We start from the raw sequence: 20328 nt of genomic DNA, 5'->3' as shown, positions 1-20328 counted from the left end.
ACCTTCACCCCGAAAAACAAGCAATTCTCCACAATAAAACTAGGTTTCCTTCCTGTCTGCAAGCATTTGCTCTCTTGAGTCTGAATGGCACAAGTGGGGAAACCGTTTCAAACCCATGACCTGAAACAGCATATTCTCTTCCCCTAATTGGAGCTGTCTTGAATTGGCCACCACTGCCCGAGCAAGAATGAACTGGGAGATCTCACACTTGCTCCTTCACAGGTGAGACCTCCCTGTTCATTGGAGCTCCATATTATCCATCTTGCTCTATTTTGTTAAGCTTAATCAAGTCTCCTCTCATTCTCCAACACTCCCATGAAAAATAAAAATCATGTATCCTGTAGTTCGCGAGTCCGGACACCAGGTGGTGGTATTATACCTCGATCTCTCTCTCTCTCTCTCTCTCCCTCGCTTCGTGCTTGCAGTACTCGGTGTGAACAGGCGGTGGCAGCACTTTACAGCCCTTGCAATCTGCAGCTTGGACAGGAGATGGTTGGTTTGCACCTCGTGGGCTCTTGCACCAAGATTGAAGATTTGGAGATTTCCCATTGATTGGCAGAGAACATACACGACATCACATCCAACCCTGAGATCCCCTTTTTCCTGTGGACACGGCCGAATTCCCACGAATGGGTCGTGCAAAAATAAACGGTTCAGTGGAAACCTGGAAAGATAAAAGAATTGAAAACAAAGAAAATCAATAAAGTGCTGCAAGAGTCCTGAAATGAGTTCCTGATTGAGTTTGTTGTTGAGGAGTCTGAAGGTGGAGGGGGAGCAGCTGTTCCTGAACCTGGGGGTGTGAGTCTTGAGGCTCCTTGTGCTCCAATTGTTGCTTTGGTCTGGGCTTCTGTCCTTTACCCTGGATTCTCATCCTCTGCTTTTTCAGTCTGAACCTTGCCTTCAGCCCCAGGAATAAAAACGTGGAGATATGGATTGGAATTCTTTCTGGCTGGGTACACGTTGTAACACGGAGCCTGGAGCACCTCAAACATTGCTCTCATCCTCGTGTGTTCACGGCTAGAGACGAGAACAAATCTGGTCCTTAGCCATTGATAATTCCATCTCCAGGATGTTGGCACTTTATTCCTGTGTGTTTGCTTTGAACCTTGCTTCGTGCTAGGGCTTTGAATTAAGAATTTTTCATTATTTTTTTCCTTTTGAATTGAACATTACAACATATGCTAATGCACTTTTCAAATTCTTTTACAATGGAAACAATATTTTAAATAAAAATCTGCAAATTTCACCAACTGAGGTGGAGGAACTAAACTGTGGTTTCGGTGGGTCCATGCCCAGGGGTATTCGGATTATTTTAAACAGGACCGTCTTCCAATGTCTGCAGCGGATCTGGCAGAAAGAGGATTAGGCTGTCGGTGTCATTGTTAATGACGTCTCATTCCAGCACAGAAACCTTCCAGTCTGTGGTGAACTGATTTTCTCATCCCACTGACCAGCACCCATTTCATATCCCTTCATACCCCTCCCATCCATGCCCATATCCAAATGCTTTCTGCAGTTAAGCCATTTCTGAATCCACACATCCATAGATCCCAAGCCTTATGACTGAGTCTGTGGAGCCTATCAAATGCCTCACCAAAATGAAGACAAACCTCATCCTCTGCCAGACCTTCATCCATTCCTTTTAGTAACACTTGATGGTTGAGGTCAGGGGTCCCCAAACGGGTCAGACTGTCCTCATAGCATCCCTGATCCCTCATTGACCTCCACGCCTGGAATCCTGGCGCTGGATGGGGTGGGGGGAACATCACTGCCGCATCTACTTGAGGAACAGAGAGTCCTGTGGAAAAGTGGAACCTTTCTATTATTGGCCCTGACCACCCGTCCCACTTGCAGGTCCCCATCCCCAGCCCCCTCACATCGATCACAAACTTCCCGCTCATTCCCATCCAAGGGTCCCCGACCCCTTCACACTCACTGGTCCTCCTCACCCTCGCAGTTCCCAAACCCCGTCACCGTTCTGGGTCCTCAACCTCCTGAGCTTCACGGTTCTACCTCAGGCTCTCAGGTCCCCCTCACCCTTCTGTCTCTCTCTCTGTGTATCTCCCTCTGTGTGTGTGTCTCTGTGTCTGTTTGTGTGTCTCTGTCTGTGTCTGTTTGTATGTCACTGTGTGTGTGTGTCTCTCTCTCCCTCTGTGTCCCAATTTGTGTCTCTCTGTCTGTATGTGTGTGTCTCTCTCTCTGTCTGTGTCTCTCTGTCTGTGTGTCTCTCTCTCTCTGTGTCTCACTCTCTCTGTGTGTCTCTCTCTCTCTGTGTCTCTCTCTCTGTGTCTCTGTCTCTGTGTCTCTGTCTCTGTGTCTCTGTCTCTGTGTCTCTGTCTCTCTCTGTGTCTCTCTCTCTCTCTCTCTGTGTCTGTGTGTGTCTCTCTCTGTCTATGTCTGTGTGTGTGTAACTGTCTGTGTGTGTCTGTCTCTCTGTGTCGTGTGTCTGTCTCTCTGTGTCGTGTGTTTTTCTCTCTGTGTCGTGTGTTTGTCTCTGTGTCGTGTGTTTGTCTCTGTGTCGTGTGTTTGTCTCTGTGTCTGGCTGTGTATGTGTGTCTGTCTGTGTGTGTGTCTCTCTGTCCCTTTCTGTGTGCGTGTCTCTCTCTCTCCGTCTGTGTGTGTCTATCTGTCTGTGTGTGTCTCTGTCTGTGTGTGTCTCTGTCTGTGTCTCTTGTCTGTCTCTCTCTCGCTGTCAGTGTCTCTCTCTCTGTCTGTGTGTGTTTCTGTGTGTGTCTCTCTGTGTGTCTGTGTCTGTCTCTGTTTCTGTGTGTGTGTGTCTGTCTGTCTGGATATGTGTGTTTCGCTCTCTCTCGGTGTCTCTAATATTTGCTTATTCATTACCCACCATTATCCATCCCTACTGGTGGTGCGGGCTTTGTTCCCCAAGGCGTCTGTATTGGCTGTCAATAGACCATCTCTGCCCCAACGCATTCCTCGGTGTCACCTGCATTAAAATCAAGATGGCATCAGCACCTTTTTGGCCACTTTTAGCCGTGTTTCCTCAGTTGTTCTGGCCAGTTTTGTGTTTCGTTCACACATTCCTGCTGCCTGGCGTTCACGGAACTCGTGGAAGATCGCCAGTTCCTGAAACAATTCTTCATTTATCTTATTTGTAACATTTTTACATTTAATTTAACATATGCATTAAAAAACTTAAATTTCTTATTTGAAAATAAGATAAAATTAATGCATAGTGATTTAAAAAGTAACCCCTCCCACAGCTGCCCAATAGAAAACAATAAAGAGAGAAAACATCTAGATGTTTGACCAAAACTCTCAAATAAAATCTAGCTTTTCTTGGTTTTAGGAGTCAGAAAGTTCGTGTTGGGTGATTACAACTTAATTCCTCTTCTTCTCTCTTTGGCTTGGCTTCGCGGACGAAGATTTATGGAGGGGGTAAAAAGTCCACGTCAGCTGCAGGCTCGTTTGTGGCTGACAAGTCCGATGCGGGAATACACATCCCAAATCTTCAAAAGAGAAATTCAAATTTGTTCCGTGAATTCGATGTAATTATTTTGTGGGAATCAACGGCCTATTTCAGTGTGGCCATCGACCCATTCCCAAATACGCATCGGGCTTCCAAGTTACTGCCACACATTTTAACCCTATAACAATTACAGCACAGAAACAGGTCATTTGGCCCTTCTTGTCTGCACTGAACTAAACACTCTCCTCTCCTACCACCTCTCTGCATTCCACTCCCCTCCAATTTTCCCTGAAATGATGAAATGGACCCTGCCGCCACTATATCTCCCGGAAGCTCACTCGACTCAGTCACCACTCTGAGTAAAGAAGTTCCCCCTCATGTTACTTCCAAACTTTTACCTCCTGTTTCAATCTCTGAGATTTTTTCATTATTTTTTTCCTTTTGAATTGAACGTTACGATATATGTTAATGCACTTTTCAAATTGTTTTACAATGTAAACAATATTTTAAAGAAAAATCTGTAGATTTCACCATCTGAGGTGGAGGAACTAAACTGTGGTTTCGGTGGGTCCACGCCCAGGGGTATTCGGATTATTTTAAACAGGACCGTCTTCCAAGGTCTGCAGCGGAATTGGCAGAAAGAGGATTGGGCTGTCGGTGTCGTTGTTAATGACGTCTCATTCCAGCACAGAAACCTTCCAGTCTGTGGTGAACTGATTTTCTCATCCCACTGACAAGCACCCATTTCATATCCCTTCATACCCCTCCCATCCATGCCCATATCCAAATGCTTTCTGCAGTTAAGCCATTTCTGATTCCACACATCCATAGATCCCAAGCTTTATGACTGAGTCTGTGGAGCCTATCAAATGCCTCACCAAAATGAAGACAAACCACATCCTCTGCCAGACCTTCATCCATTCCTTTTAGTAACACTTGATGGTTGAGGTCAGGGGTCCCCAAATGGGTCAGACTGTCGACCGCCCTTCTAGCATCCCTGATCCCTCATCGACCCCCACGCCTGGAATCCTGGCGCTGGATGGGGTGGGGGGAACTTCACTGCCGCATTTACTTGAGAAACAGAGAGTCCTGTGGAAAAGTGGAACCTTTCTATTATTGTCCCCGACCACCCGTTCCACTTGCAGGTCCCCATCCCCAGCCCTCGCCCCCACACATCTTTTCTAATGGAATACAAGATCTCCTTTCTGAATGCCACCATTGAATACTCGTCATTTTCTAGCCCCAGCTAAAGCCAATCTCACAGAGCAATTTGAGACTCATCTAATTTTAATTCTAAACTCAATTTCTTCATATAACCCAATAAAAATACCTCAGGATCAAGTGAAAGTTTAAATTTTAATAAGTTCCTTGATTCTATCCCAGAAAGGTTTCACATAATCAAGTCGAGTGCAAGAAAGAGCCAACTTGCACATGGCACCTAAAGCACCGATTTACGTGAAAATCCACGAGTTCCACCTACCTACTTCCCTTGCCCATAACCCTCCCACCCCCTCGCATCCATGTACTCATATCTTTCTCTTCTTCTTTGGCTTGGCTTCGCGGACGAAGATTTATGGAGGGGGTACAGAATTGACCCTGGCGCCACTTCTTCCAGTAGATCATTCCACTCAGCCACCACTCTGAGTGAAGAAGCATCCTCTTGTATTACTTCTCAAGTTTTGCCCCTTAACTTATGAACCCTTGTTCCAATCTCTGCTCCCCTTAGGGGAAAGAGCCTATTCACAGCTACTCTATCTATTCCCTTGATAATTTTAAATACCTCTATCAAATTCCCGCTCAACCCTCTACGCTCCAATGAATGAAGTCCCAGTCTACTCAATCTTTCTACGTATTAAAAATACTGCAATCCAGGCAACATTTTCGTCAAACTTCTTTGCACTCTCTCTACCTTATTGATATCCTTCCTATAATTTGTAGACCAGAAAGGCATACAATACTCCAAACTTGGCCTCACCAACACTCTGAACATCACCTCCCCAGATCCTATATTCCATGCTATGATTTATAAAGGCCAGCGTACCCAAAGCCTTCTATCTCAATGGGAATCCACCTTCAAATTTAAAACTAATTTGGGAGGGGGAAGGGAACAGGACTGATAGGGAAGCAGATAGGAGAGTGAATATAGGGGTGGTTCTGTTAGACGGTGAAACAATAAGGAAAAAGGGAACTAAAAGTGATAGGAGAGTAGGGGCAAGTGCATCGAGAACAAAGGTGGAGGGAGAAAGGAGATATGGTATCAAGGTATTGTGTATGAATGAACGGAGGGGAGTGTAAGGAATATAATGGATGAGCTTGAGCGCAAATTGCAATGGGAGGTTATGACATTGTCGGAGTTATGGAGACATGGCTGCGGGAAGGGCAGGATTGGGAAATCAATGTTCCCGGGTACACGTCCTATAGAAAAGACAGAAAGTTGGGAAGATGGGGTGGGGTAGCTCTGTTGGTAAGAAATGAAATTCAGGCGTTTGAAAGGAAAGACATTGAAACAGGTGGGTAGAGTCTGTTTGGATAGAATTAAGAAATTGTAAAGGCATGAGGACCATAATGGGGGTGATTTACAGGCCTCCGAAAAGTAGCTCAGATATCGGTAGCAGTATAAATCAGGAATTAAGAGTGGGATGTCAAAGTGGTAGCAATACGGTAGTTATGGGGGACTTCAACATGAAGGTGAACTGGGATAATCAGACAGGGGCAGGAACACAAGAGAGTGAGTTTATTGAATGTCTACGAGATACTTTCTTGGAGCAGCTAGTGGAGGAACATACCAGAGGGAAGTCGATTCTGGACTTGGTGCTGTGCAGCGACGCAGAGTTAATAAGTGACCTCGATGTAGGGGAGCCATTAGGGAATAGTGACCATGGTATGGTTACTTTTGAGCTGCAATTAGAAAGGGAAAAAGAAAGGAAGTCGGAAGCATCTGTACTGCAGTTAAATAAAGGGGATTATGCAGCTATGAGGGAGGAGCTAGCCAAAATAAAATGGAAAGATACACTAGCTGGGAGGACAACTGGGGAAAAATGGCAGGTATTTTTGGACATTTTGTTACAGGATTCAAGACAAATTTATTCCAAAGTGGAGGAAAGGCTCTAGGAGATGCAAATGGCAGCTGTGGCTAACTAATGAAATCAAGTGCAATATCAAATCCAAAGGTAGTAAGTATAAGATAGCGAAGCGGAGTGGGAAGTTAGTGGATTGGGAAACCTTCAAGGAGCATCAGAGGGTAACTAAGAAAGTCATAAGAGAGGGGAAACTGAAGTATGAGAGGAAATTAGCAAATAATATAATGGAGGATAGCAAAAGCTTTTTTAAATATGTGAAGAGGAAGAAATTGGTTCGGTCTAAAATTGGTCCATTAAGAATGGAAAAGGCTGGAATTATTACTGGAAACAAGGAGATGGCTGATGAATTTAACAAATACTTTGCATCGGTCTTCACCAAGGAGGATATAGGTTATGGTCAGTTAGTGGGTAGTGGTCATGCGGTATCAAGAGACTTGGGGAACTTTCTTGCGGAAGTAGGGGATCTAATGGATATCCGGATCTAGAAGCAGGAGGTTGTTAGTAAATTGTTGGGACTGAGGGCTGATAAAACCCCAGGGCCTGATGGGCTGCATCCCAGGGTGCTTAAAGAAGTTCCTATGGAAATTGTGGAGGCACTGGTCGACATTTTCCAAAGTTCCATAGATTCGGGGTAGGTCCCTGAGGATTGGAGAGTGGCTGATGTGGTGCCGATTTTTAAGAAGGGAGGGAGGGAGAAAACGGGAAATTATAGACCGGTCAGCCTGACGTCAGTGGTGGGGAAGATATTGGAATCTATCATAAAAGGAGTAATAGCAGAACACTTAGGCAGAAATAATAGTATAAGGGCTAGTCAGCATGGATTCCTTTAGGGTAAGTCATGCTTGACTAACCTTCTGGAATTTTTCGAGGATGTGACAAAAAGGTTGGACTTGGGAGACCAGTGGATGTGGTGTATTTTGACTTCTAGAAGGCCTTTGATAAGGCACCGCACGGGACACTAGTGGGCAAGATCAGGGAGCATGGTATTGGAGGTAAGGTGCTGACATGGATAGGAAATTGGTTAAGAAATAGAAAACAAAGGGTTGGAGTAAGCGGGTCTTTTTCAGGATGGCAGGATGTGACGAGTGGGGTGCTGCAGGGATCGGTATTGGGTCCTCAGTTGTTTGTAATTTATGTAAATGATTTGGATGAGGGGATTATTAATAACATGAGCAGATTTGCAGATGACACTAAACTGGGTGGCGGTGTGGGGTGTGAAGAGGATATCAAGAAAATGCAGAGGGACAAATATAGATAGTATAGACAAGAATTAATAAGGGAAGGTAATGGAATAGAGAGAATAAGGAGGGAATTAAAAGAGTGACATTTGTGACATATGAAAAGTGAAATCTTTTCTGGGGGGGCCGGGGTGGGGGGAAATAGCGGTCACTGCAAAATCAGTTGACGCTTGCGAGTGGATTCGCAAATCCAAATGGAGAGGGGAGATGTGGTTGTCCGACAAGGGATAAAGGACAACTCAGGAGGGGAAGGGAAGATTGGGGATAAATAAGATAGAAATAGGAGAATAAGGAAAATGTTGGATGTTGTAGGAATGTTATCTTATGAAGAGTTGAAAATAAGAAAACAGAAATGGAAAAGGAGGAAAGGTAATGATGGAAAAACGGAAAGAGAAGATAAACAAAATATAAAAGGGCTACGCTGAACTATATGACTTTAAATATTAATGGAATACATAACCAAATTAAAAGGAAGAAACTACTAAATTTAAATGAATAAATGTATTCCATTAGAAAAAAATAACATATAGGTTAAGAAATAATATTGAAATATTCGAACAAGTATAGGAGCCTTACATTAAATACAATAGCGAAAACCTACCGGGGACAAACATTACCTAAGTTGATGGAAGGAGAAGGAAAGAAAAGAATGGACTCAGTAGAATTTCTGGTGTATTTTTGTTGAATGACAACATTGTCTGACTGGCTTAATGCAACCTAGATTGTATACCTAAAATGGATGAGGGGGGGGGGGTGGGGGGGTGGCTTGGGAGGAGGGGGGTGGGGATAAAAAGTCACTATATATGTGTGAAAAAGAAATAGTGTATATCATGGCTAATGTGATTTATGGTGTGAAAAATAAAAAATTTTTAAAAAAAAGAAAATGCAGAGGGACTTGGACAGGTTGGGGGAGTGGGCTGTTGAATGGAAGATGACGTTCAATGTGAGCAAATGTGAGGTTATCCATTTTGGGGGCAATAATAGGAAAGCTGAGTATTATTTAAATGGAGACAAGCTAGGGAGTGGGGAGGTGCAAATGGATCTGGGTGTACTTGTTCACCGGTCACTGAAGGCTAACATGCAGGTTCAGAAAGCTGAGAAATAGGCAAATGGCATGTTGGCTTTCATAAAGAGGGGATTGGAGTATAGGAACGGAGACGCCCTTCTGCAGTTGTACAGGGCCCTGGTGAGACCCCACCTGGAGTATTGCATCCAGTACTGGTCTCCAATTTTGAGGAAGGACATACTAGCTATCGTGGGTGTGCAGTGCAGATTTACAAGGTTAGTTCCAGCGATGGCGGGGTTGAGATATGCTGAAAGGCTAGAAAAACTGGTCTTGTATCCGATGGAGTTTAGAAGGACGAGGGGGGGACATGATTGAGGTCTACAAAATTATCAGGGGGATAGACAGGGTGAAGTCGGATTACTTGCTCCCAGTGATGGGGGAGACGAGGACTAGAGGGCATAGTTTAAGAATACAGGGTAGGCCCTTTAGGACGGAGAAGAGAAAACATTTTTTTACCCAGAGAAGTGTGAATCCGTGGAATGCTCTGCCACAGAGAGTGGTAGAGGCAGATTTGCTGATTATGTTCAAAAGAGAGTTAGATAAGACTCTAGTGGGCAAAGGAGTTCAGGGTTATGGGGATAAGGCTGGAAAGGGGTACTGATAGTAGTGATCAGCCATGATCTGTAAAATGGCGGTCACTGAAGGCTCGACAGGCCGAAGGGCCTACTCCTGCTCCTATTGTCTATTGAACCATTCCTCCAAGATCCCTCTGTTCCTCAATGTCCTCCTCTTCACTGCATACGTCTTGGTTATTCTTCCCAACATAAAGCACCTCACACTTACCTACATTAAACTCCATCTGCCATCTTTCCAAACAGTCCAAATCCTTTTGTAGTCCATGAAAACCCTCCTCACTCTCCACAACTCTTGAAAATAAGCAAAATGTATTACGTTATGTTAAGCTTCTCTTTGAAAATTTTAATTTCACATGCATTAAATGCGTACATAAATTTCTCAATCAAAGATAATGAAAAATTAATACATAGTTTTTTTTTTAAATTCCCCCTCCCCAACAACCCAATAGAAAAGAAAGATAACATCTGGAAAGTATTTATATAAAAATTACTAAAAAACTATCAAATAAAATCTAACAAATTTTCTTGATTTTAGGAGTCAGAAGGTTCAGGTTGGGCGATTACAACTTAATTCCTACAGTTTATAAATAGGATTCCCAAATCTTTCCAAAAATTTCAAATTTGTTACATAAATTACATGTAATTATTTCAAGTGTCAAGGGACTTGGGGGGTTCTCGTTCAGGAAAACATAGTGAGTGGGTAACCACCAGGTTGGATCGGCAGGAAAAAAAAGCAAATCCTAGGTTGGCCTGTGTTTCAAGGGTAGGGAGGTGTTGATGGGGCATGGGAGAGACCTCATTTGGAGAACTGCAAAGTTTATCTTAAAAAGGATGTGCTGATGTTGGAGAGAGAGCAGAGATTTACCAGGATGATATATCTCCACTCTTCATTGGAGTATAGAAGAAGGAGAGGAGATTTCAGAAACCTTTCCAATGCTGAAAGGATTGGACAGTAGATGTGAATAATGTTTCCCTTGGATAAAAAGACATTGTCTTAGAATTAGAAGATACCTATTTAAAGCAGATGAGAAATTTATTTCACCAGAAGGTCATTGAAATTGTTGCTGGATTGTTGAGGGAGTTTAAGTGGGGGGGGGGCGGAATTAATAGATGTTTAATGAGTCAGGATATCAAGGGATCAGGGGAAAAAGCCAGAACTTGGAATGCGAGGCGAGAACTGTTTAGATCAAGGGATAGCAGACACAGTGGGCTGAATGGCCAACTTCTGTTCCTTGTGATTTGACACCATTTTAACATCCATCCATATGTCCTCTGTATTTTGGATGTGAAACAACGGCTGTGCAGGAGAAGCTAGTGAGTGGCTGTGGCCAATTGCTCCTCAGACTGGAGGCCTGTGACGAGAGATGTGCCTCAGGGATAGGTGGTGGAACAATAATGTGGTGAATTGGATTCGCAAGTTTGCAGGTGACACCAAGAACGGAGGAGTTGTGGACAGCCAGGAAATCTTGCAGAAGGATCTGGACCAGCTGGAGAAAGGGCAGATAGAATTTAATGCAGACAAGTGTGAGGTGTCACATTTTGAAGGGCAAACCAAGAAAAGATAGACACGGTGAATGGTCGGGCACTGAGGAGTGAGGTTGAACAGAGGGACATGGTAAACGGGTGTCATTCCATGCAAGTGCTGTCACAGGTGGATTTGGGCGGGAATTGAAGATACCCAAGTTAACTAAAATTGAAAATTGTAAATGGGGCCAAAAAATGGATCTATTTCAGAAATGTTTGTGACAACAGAAAATGGCTAAACCAATGGGAGATTCTTCTTTAGAATTAACCCAAGAAGAATGGACTACTTACTATGTGTGAAGATGGTGGATTAAATTGATTAATGTGCGATATAATTGGGTGAATTATAATTTTTTTTTACATCAGTTGTATTTAACTCCAGGAAAAAAAGATAAGGATTTAGTAATTCAGATTTATGTATTCATTGTGGGATTCAAATTAATACTTTTTTTTTGTCTGTCTGGTTGTGTGATAAAGTTAAGCCTTTGAGGATTTATTTGAAACTACTTTAAAGAAACTCTTTTTATGTTCGATCCACTGCTTTTTCTAATGCGGTATATTACAACCAACTGAAAAACCTCACAAAGATAAGCGTATACAGAGCCGTTGTCATACCCACACTCCTGTTCGGCTCCGAATCATGGGTCCTAGAAAGCTTCCACCAGCGTTGTCTCCGCTCCATCCTCAACATCCATTGGAGCGCTTACATCCCTAACGTCGAAGTACTCGAGATGGCAGAGGTCGACAGCATCGAGTCCACGCTGCTGAAGATCCAGCTGCGCTGGATGGGTCACGTCTCCAGAATGGAGGACCATCGCCTTCCCAAGATCGTGTTATATGGCGAGCTCTCCACTGGCCACCGTGACAGAGGTGCACCAAAGAAAAGGTACAAGGACTGCCTAAAGAAATCTCTTGGTGCCTGCCACATTGACCACCGCCAGTGGGCTGATAACGCCTCAAACCGTGCATCTTGGCACCTCACAGTTTGGCGGGCAGCAACCTCCTTTGAAGAAGACCGCAGAGCCCACCTCACTGACAAAAGGCAAAGGAGGAAAAACCCAACACCCAACCCCAACCAACCAATTTTCCCCTGCAACCGCTGCAATCGTGTCTGCCTGTCCCGCATCGGACTTGTCAGCCACAAACGAGCCTGCAGCTGACGTGGACTTTTTACCCCCTCCATAAATCTTCGTCCGCGAAGCCAAGCCAAAGATATTACAACTTTAACAACGGGATTAAGAATCGATAAATCTCAAATTGAGTTTATTGAGTTAGTATTAGCAGTGGCCAGTAAATGCATTGCGATGACGTGGAAAATTATGTTTGGTGTTTTCATTCTGCCGCAACAAATTGGTATGATTTTTCTCTCCCTCAGTCGAGGGAGTTTGGGGGGGGGGAATTATAGGGAGGGGGGATGGAATATAGTTTTTTTTGGGAGTGTTGGAATCTAGGGGTTAAAACAGTATGAAATAAATGATTAATTAATAAGTGTATATTTACTGCATGGTTCAGGGAAAAAGGAATGTGATTAAGTGGCAATCACAGCATGGAGCAAAGCTGGCTGAGCAAAATTGTCTGCTCCAAAATACAGGGAGAGGAAATGCATAAAACGATTTAGGAGGAATGCTCAAACTAAAGGAGGTGGTGAGTAGCACAGGAGACACAGGCCAGATCAGAACAAAGAATGGCCTGTAAGAAACAAAGGGAATGGAAAACAAGTCTAGGAGGAAGATTAAGGCAGGAGGAGGTGTTAAAGAGAACAGCAGAAATTGGCCGGACAAGAACAGAATGGTGATTAGAAATATCTGGGGATGAATTAATTTCTGATCAACACAACAAGATAGTCTGGCCTGGAGGATTAAGATGGGAGTGCTACACCCCAGATATCTGCAAAACAGGAGATGACTTGTGATAACCCTTATGCAAAAAGATCTAGCAAAGGAAGACAACTTTTGTTTTGTATGATAATGAAATCTAGCAAAGGAAGCCAACTTTTGTTCTGTATGATTAGGTTAATCAAAATAAACTGAGCCAACTGGACAATAGGGGTCAGTCTTGGGGAGTAGCTCACTGTGCAGGTGACCTATGAACTAATGAGTGACCCAGAGCTCTGTTAAGTTTTATTCTTGTGCTGTGTAATAAATTGACTGTTGAACCGAATACCTTCTCCTATCACTTCATTCAAAGAACGCGCTGGACTCAGACTACACATAAACTAAATTAAGAGTAAATTAAAGCCAGAGTCCGACAGGAGGTTGGTTTCTTTTGTTTACTATTTATTTTATATATTCATCAATAAAGTTTAAAAAAAGATACACAACCAGTGTTTCAGGCTTGAGCCCTTTATCAGGGCTACGAGTATCTGTACTTATAAGGTTCACTGCTTGATCAGCTGAGCTTCTCCAGCATTTGTGTCCTTACAGAATTTAGTTGAGATACTATATGTGGACATCAGGACATTTTTTACACCCTTCAACTGTCCATCCACACAGACTGGAACTTGAAACATTTCTTCTTTTTCACACAAATACCCCCATTTGGTGAAGTGTGTGGAATATTAGCTGTCGAATATCTTGTTCTGGGAATTATGATGAAGAAACCATTACACAGACTTTGCCAGAAAGCTGGGAAAGAGAGTTAAAAAGCACATTCCAGACAGGAATCAATTCTCACCTCCTCTACTGAGCCATACATATCCAAATGCCTGCCTGATCTTCAAAACAATGGTGCTAATTGTTAGACCTGATCCAAAGGCTGCAATAAGCCCCCAGCACCACTCAGATCCTGAATGGCATTGTTTCTGCTTTGAAGTGAAGAATTTAAGACTGCTAAGAAATTAAGACACTTGGGTAAATTGGAAACCAGAAATCAGGCAGGCAGAGGATGATTACTAATGTGAACTGTTGGAATCTAGGGGTTAAAACATTATGAAAGAAATGATTAATTAATAATTTTATATTTACTGCATGTTTCAGGGAAAAAGAGGAATGTGATTAAGTGGCAATCACAGCATGGAGCAAAGTTGGCTGAGCAAAATTGTCTGCTCCCAAATACAGGGAGAGGAAATGCACAAAATGATTTAGGAGGAATGCTCAAACTGAAGGAGGGGGTGAGTAGCACAGGAGACACAGGCCAGACCAGAACAAAGAATGGCCTGCAAGAAACAAAGGGAATGGAAAACCAGTCTAGGAGGAAGATTAAGGCATGAGGAGGTGTTAAAGAGAACAGCAGAAATTGGCCAGACAAGAACAGAATGGTGATTAGAAATATCTGGGGATGAATTAATTTCTAATCCAATCAACAGGATAGTCTGGCCTGGAGTATTAAGATGGGAGTGCTACACCCCAGATATCTGCAAAACAGGAGATGACTTGTGATAACCCTTATGAAAAAACATCAAGCAAAGGAAGACAACTTTTGTTCTGTATGATAAGGTTGATCTAAATAAACTGAGCCAACTGGACAATAGGAGTCAATCTTGAGGAATAGCTCACTGTGCAGGTGACCTATGAACTAACGACTGATCCAAAGCTCTGTTAAGTTTTATTCTTGTGCTGTGTAATAAATTGACTGTTGAACCGAATACCTTCTCCTATCACTTCATTCAAAGAACACGCTGGACTCAGACCACACATAGGCTAAATTAAGAGTAAGGTAAAGCCAGAGTCCGACAGAACTGTGAGCAACTCTTCCAGACTCCTGTTGATTTTTTTGTGTTCCCTAACCCTAACTGGTACATGAGATTAGATGACCAACAAGAAGTCCTTTCCATGTCTTTAGGAAGAGGATATGCAAAATGTAAAACACAGTGGCAGATAGAACAGTAACAGGTCATAACAAACCATGACCATCTGAAACAGGTCATGGGAATATAAATTTATTCAGTAATGTAGAAATGACTGCAAAAGCTGAGAAATTAGGAATTCATTAATTGAGGCAAAGATGGGATGGAGATTTGAACAGCGAAAATGGACTGATCGTTATAAATGAGATACAGACTGGTTCAACACAATTTTATTCACCAGACCCCTCAAAAGAAAATTAATGGAATCGGATTTGTTTCACATGTTAACAAGTCATTTGTACTTTCCTGCATTTGACTTGGCAATGTCCTAAAGTTGGGCCGCTTGGTTGAAAATAAGTATTTTTTGAAAATTCCCACAGGATCCATTCGAAAGAGATGTGAAGGAATTAAATTTAAATTAAAACTGAATATTTATCAGGTTTAAATTGCTGCAAATTGGACAGCTAGAAAGTGCGTGGCCATATCTTGCAAACTGGCTGAGGTTCGGAGCTGTTCACCACAAGAAAATAATGTATAATTCACGAGATGAACATTCTATCTTTGGAGCCCACATTTCCTAAAGGTGGGTTGAAGTGAAGTTTTGAAATATGCACAATATTATGGTTAAAAAAAACCTGTTGAAGATCTCTGGTCCCTCATATGTGATGTGGAGAGGGCGGGTCTGGGTTGATCTCGATTTGTATTAATCAACCACATGTATCGGGATTTGAATTATATTCTTGTAAAATTAACACATTTATTGTGGCTTGAATTCTTAAAAATTATTTTTTTAAAACCCCTGACCCACACAAATGCCCCTGTTCACCTTGCCATTTTGTAAAAGGTGAGGGGGGAGAAATCCTGACACAGGGACAGATTTGAACCTGGGTCACTGTCACTTTCTGCTAAACATGCCAAAATCAAAATTCGACTGACTGTCCTGCAATATTACACACACGTAAGGTAAGATGGTTACATCAGCAAAAATTAAATGAAATGCTTCTTACAGTCAAGAGCAAAAGAATTCCCTGCAGCCTCCAACCCAGCCCTTGCCCACAAATAACACCCCCACACCCCATTCTGGGATCAAACCATCAGCAGCGTCCACTTCAGAGACAAACCTCAGCCACAAACATCCCAAAACCATCATCCCAAGACAAGAGCTAAAGTTGCAGGCACCGTAAACCACACACATTAAAGCAACACATTTCTCTGGCTCAATACCCATGAACCACATGGAACACCAGTTTGAAACTACCCACAAACAGGGGCTTCCACAAACACCAGATTCCTTTCACCCTAACAACTCAAAGAACCACCCCAGAAAAAGCAGTGTCGGACTCTGGCTTTACCTTACTCTTAATTTAGTCTATGTGTAGTCTGAGTCCAGCGTGTTCTTTGAATGAAGTGATAGGAGAAGGTATTCGGTTCAACAGTCAATTTATTACACAGCACAAGAATAAAACTTAACAGAGCTCTGGGTCAATCGTTAGTTCATAGGTCACCTGCACAGTGAGCTATTCCCCAAGACTGACCCCTATTGTCCAGTTGGCTCAGTTTATATAGATCAACCTTATCATACAGAACAAAAGTTGGCTTCCTTTGCTAGATTACATTATCATACAGAACAAAAGTTTGCTAGATCTTTTTGCATAAGGGTTATCACAAGTCATCTCCTGTTTTGCAGATATCTGGGGTGTAGCACTCCCATCTTAATCCTCCAGGCCAGACTATCCTGTTGTGTTGATCAGAAATTAATTCATCCCCAGATATTTCTAATCACCATTCTGTTCTTGTCCCGCCAATTTCTGCTGTTCTCTTTAACACCTCCTCCTGCCTTAATCTTCCTCCTAGACTTGTTTTCCATTCCCTTTGTTTCTTACAGGCCATTCTTTGTTCTGATCTGGCCTGTGTCTCCTGTGCTACTCACCACCTCCTTTAGTTTGAGCATTCCTCCTAAATCGTTTTATGCATTTCCTCTCCCTGTATTTTGGAGAGACAATTTTTTTCAGCCAACTTTGCTCCATGCTGTGATTGCCACTTAATCACATTCCTTTTTCCCTGAACCATGCAGTAAATATACACTTATTAATTAATCATTTATTTCATACTGTTTTAACCCCTAGATTCCAACAGCAGCCACAGTAAAACCAGGCTTCCTACCTTCCTCTGATGGCAGCATCACCTCATCTCAGCCTGAAAGCTACAAGTGACTAGAGTGGGGAAACTCTCCTGTTTTAAACCCTGAGCTGGAATCTGGAGGACAATTAATTCAGGTGTGAAATATCTCAGTAAATTGTGGCTGGCCCTTGAAACAAGGCCCATCTCCGCCCTTCAAGAGAGCTGCAATTAAGGGAATAGCACCTTTTTAATTTGGAGATGGGAGTTAAAACAGTTTTCTCACCTGTGGCATTGAGATGTTTGAGGAGATGATACCTCTAGATAGGGGAGTGTTACAGCTTTATGAGAGATTTGTTTGTTTTTGGGGCTTGTCCTTTCAATTTTGGTTTGAAAGCCTTTTGTGGTCTATGACAGCTGAAAACTTTAACAATGCAAACTAGGGTTTTCTTTGATCCTGATGGTTGTGCAGCAGTTCAAACTTCTCAAATGCAGAATTTGAGCTGTTTGCTCTCCCAGTGCCCTAGAGCATTGGTTTGGGAATATTTATGCCACAGGTGGTGTTATGGTCCTGTTAAGTCAATGACTCTGGATCAAATCTGGCCCCGTCTGCAAGGGGTTTGTGTGTTCACCCACTCTTCAGTGGAGGTGGCAGGTTAACAGGGGTTTGTGGGGGGGAAAATCGCAGGTGAATGAGGGGGCATGCACAGAGCTGGTGGGGTGAATAGGAGTGTGAGGCAGTTGTTGGCGAAGGGGAGTGTGTTGCAGGGATGTGGAGCTGAGGACTCTCCACCCAATCTCAGACCAGAGGGAAACAGGATTCTTATCATGCTCACAAATTCATTCGTCACTCCTCGGACGAATATCAGTATTCTGACTCAAGCATTTTCTGGCCCTGTGACGACAAGCGGCCCTAATGGTCCAATGGCAAATGAGGCAGGGAGGATGTTTCCTATCATAGAGGTAGTAAAAGTTCCATTAGAGAGGAATACATTGCCTTTAACTGATAACGCGGTGGGGTCTCGGTACATTTGGTGATGTCCGGGATCTCTCTATCAATATAAAAAATAAAAATCAAGGCTGGGTCTCTCTGTGGGGGGGGGGGTGTCTAATATTTGCTTATGTCATCATCTAATTCAACCCAACTGGCAGTGCGGGCTTTGTTCCCCAAGGTGTCCGTATTGGCTGTCCATGGACCATCTCTGTCCCAATGCAGTCCTCAGTGTCACTTGCATTTAAATCAATGATGGCATCAGCACCTTTTGGCCAATTTTAGCTGTGTTTACTCAGTCAATCTGGCCAGTTTAGTTTTTCATCAGTACTGGTGTCTGGGGTTAATGGGAGTAGTGGAAGATTGCTAATTCCTGAAACAATTCTTCATTTATCTTATTTTAAAACGATTATTTAATTTCACATTTGCATTAAAAACAAATTTTTTATTTGAAATATCATAAAATGATTGCATAGTGATTAAAAAAATTAACCCCTTGTCTTGGGATGATGGTTTTGGGATGTTTGTGCCTGAGGTTTGTCTCTGAAGTGGACGCTGCTGATGGGTTGATCCCAGAATGGGGGGGGGGTGGGGGGGATGTTTGTGGGCAAGGGCTGGTTTGGAGGCTGCGGGGAATTCTATTGCTCTTGACTGCAAGAACCATTTCATTTAATTTTTGCTGATGCAAAGAAAAAAAGAAAAAAACATGTGGATTGTATTTATAAAAATTTACCAAACCTTTCAAATAAAACTTAACATCTTAATTTTCTTGATTTTAGGAGTCGGAAGGTTCATGTTGGGTGATTACAACTTAATTCCTACAATTGGTAAATACACATCCCAAATCTTCAAAGAAATTCAAATTTGTTCCGTGAATTCGATGTAATTATTTCAAGTTGGATACAATGACCTATTTCAGTGTGGCCATCGACCCATTCCCAAATACGCATCGAACTTCCAAATTACTGCCACACATTTTACCCCTATAACAATTACAGCACAGAAACAGGTCATTTGGCCCTTCTCGTCTGCTCTTAACTAAATACTCTCCTCTAGTACCACCTCTCTGCATTCCCCTCCCCTCCAATTTTCTCTTAAATGACAAAATGGACCCTGCTGCCACTATTTCTCCCAGAAGCTCACTCCACTCAGCCACCATTCTGAGTAAAGAAGTTCCCCCTCATGTTACTTCTAACAAGACCTCTTGTTTCAATCTCTCCCACTTGCAATGGAATTGCCTATCCACATCAACTCTATCCATCCTTCTTGTAATTTTAAATACTCTACCAAATCCCCTCTCGGCTTTCGAGTTGACAGTAATGCAGTCATGGATGGTCGGATGAATTCTCTTGGGAAAGAGTTCATAGTGGCTCAAAAGTGCTTGATTAGATGGAAGGAGAGCTGCCACTGAATGTTACATGTATTTGGTTCTGGGTTTCGAAGGTACCTCAGCTCTGTCTCTTTTGTACTCAGTCTGAAAGTCATTTCTGATCTTCTTTGGAATTAGACCAGTTTCAATTAAGCAATGCTGAAGATTTTTGGTGGTGGGGGGGGGGAGGGGAATTAAGCATTGCATGAAATGAAGCTGCGGCTGGTCATCATTAAATGTCTGATCTGCAGTCCAAGTCTGGTGAGCTTTCTGGGATGGGCTAACGTTCCAGGCAACTCCTTCGTCACACAACAGGATTCAACATTTAATAGGACAGGGGATAGGGGAATAATCTGGGGCTAAGTTCCATATGTGTTTTGAGTTGATCTGATATAGTTCATAAAGCCCATTGGATTTTGACTTCTGTCGGGAGCACAGTGGGCTATGAACAACATTTCTTGTTGTTTTCAGAGTATATCTTTCCCCTGGTTTATAATTCTTTGTGTGAATCATTTTTTTACTCCTGTCCAAGTTAGTAACAGGAAACACTGTGGGAGTGGGACGCTGTTTCATCGCTGGTAAAGTCCAACAACTGGTGAAACATTGACATGGTTGAAGCTCTCTTGAAGGCAGGTTTCCAATTACTGCAGGTAACTTTCAGTTCAAGATCTTTCATCCCATCTTCCTCACTCGTGCACAGTGTCACGGCCGTCAATGACGGAGGGAGGAAAGTTGGTTTAAAAATGAGCAAATTGTTTACGTCAGAGCCAAGTCTGAAACCACCTTTTATTGAACCAAGTGAGATGCAGGACTGGTCACGTGGCTGCTGGGGAGCACATGCAGATAGCCTTGCCCACAAAGAATCTTTTGAGTCCTCATTCTCAACATAGGGTGGCAGTGTCCTAGAGTCTCCTTCTTTCGCATTGTCTTCCTTAATCATCTGGAACCTGATTTCTTTCCCCTCTCATTCAGCCTGCGTTATTTTCTGCATCGCCTCCCTGTTACTCCCTTGCTTTCTGTTCCCTTCATTTTCTCCCTCATCATTAATTTTAGCAAAGATGATTGGCTTGGTTTAGTCTGAAACATGTTTTAGTTTCAAGTGGAACATTTAACGTGGGCTCAGTGCTGTTCTGAAATATTAGCAGAACAGAGGGTG

The 20328-nt window shown here is 42.8% G+C and overlaps 1 long non-coding RNA gene across 1 annotated transcript; it reads right to left on the bottom strand.

Annotated features, from left to right (window-relative positions):
* Positions 1-1592: 1592 nt before the first annotated feature.
* On the bottom strand, positions 1593-11695 carry LOC138744050 (uncharacterized). The gene is made up of 3 exons (XR_011345233.1): positions 9595-11695; positions 2846-2944; positions 1593-1798 (listed from the first exon to the last, which is right to left on the bottom strand). It is a non-coding gene; the product is annotated as an uncharacterized lncRNA (long non-coding RNA).
* Between the last annotated feature and the right edge of the window lie 8633 nt (positions 11696-20328).

The sequence above is a fragment of the Narcine bancroftii genome, chromosome 10 (genome assembly GCF_036971445.1).
Source record: "Narcine bancroftii isolate sNarBan1 chromosome 10, sNarBan1.hap1, whole genome shotgun sequence".
Lineage (NCBI taxonomy): Eukaryota > Metazoa > Chordata > Chondrichthyes > Torpediniformes > Narcinidae > Narcine > Narcine bancroftii.
This window is presented reverse-complemented; position numbering and strand designations above follow the sequence as displayed.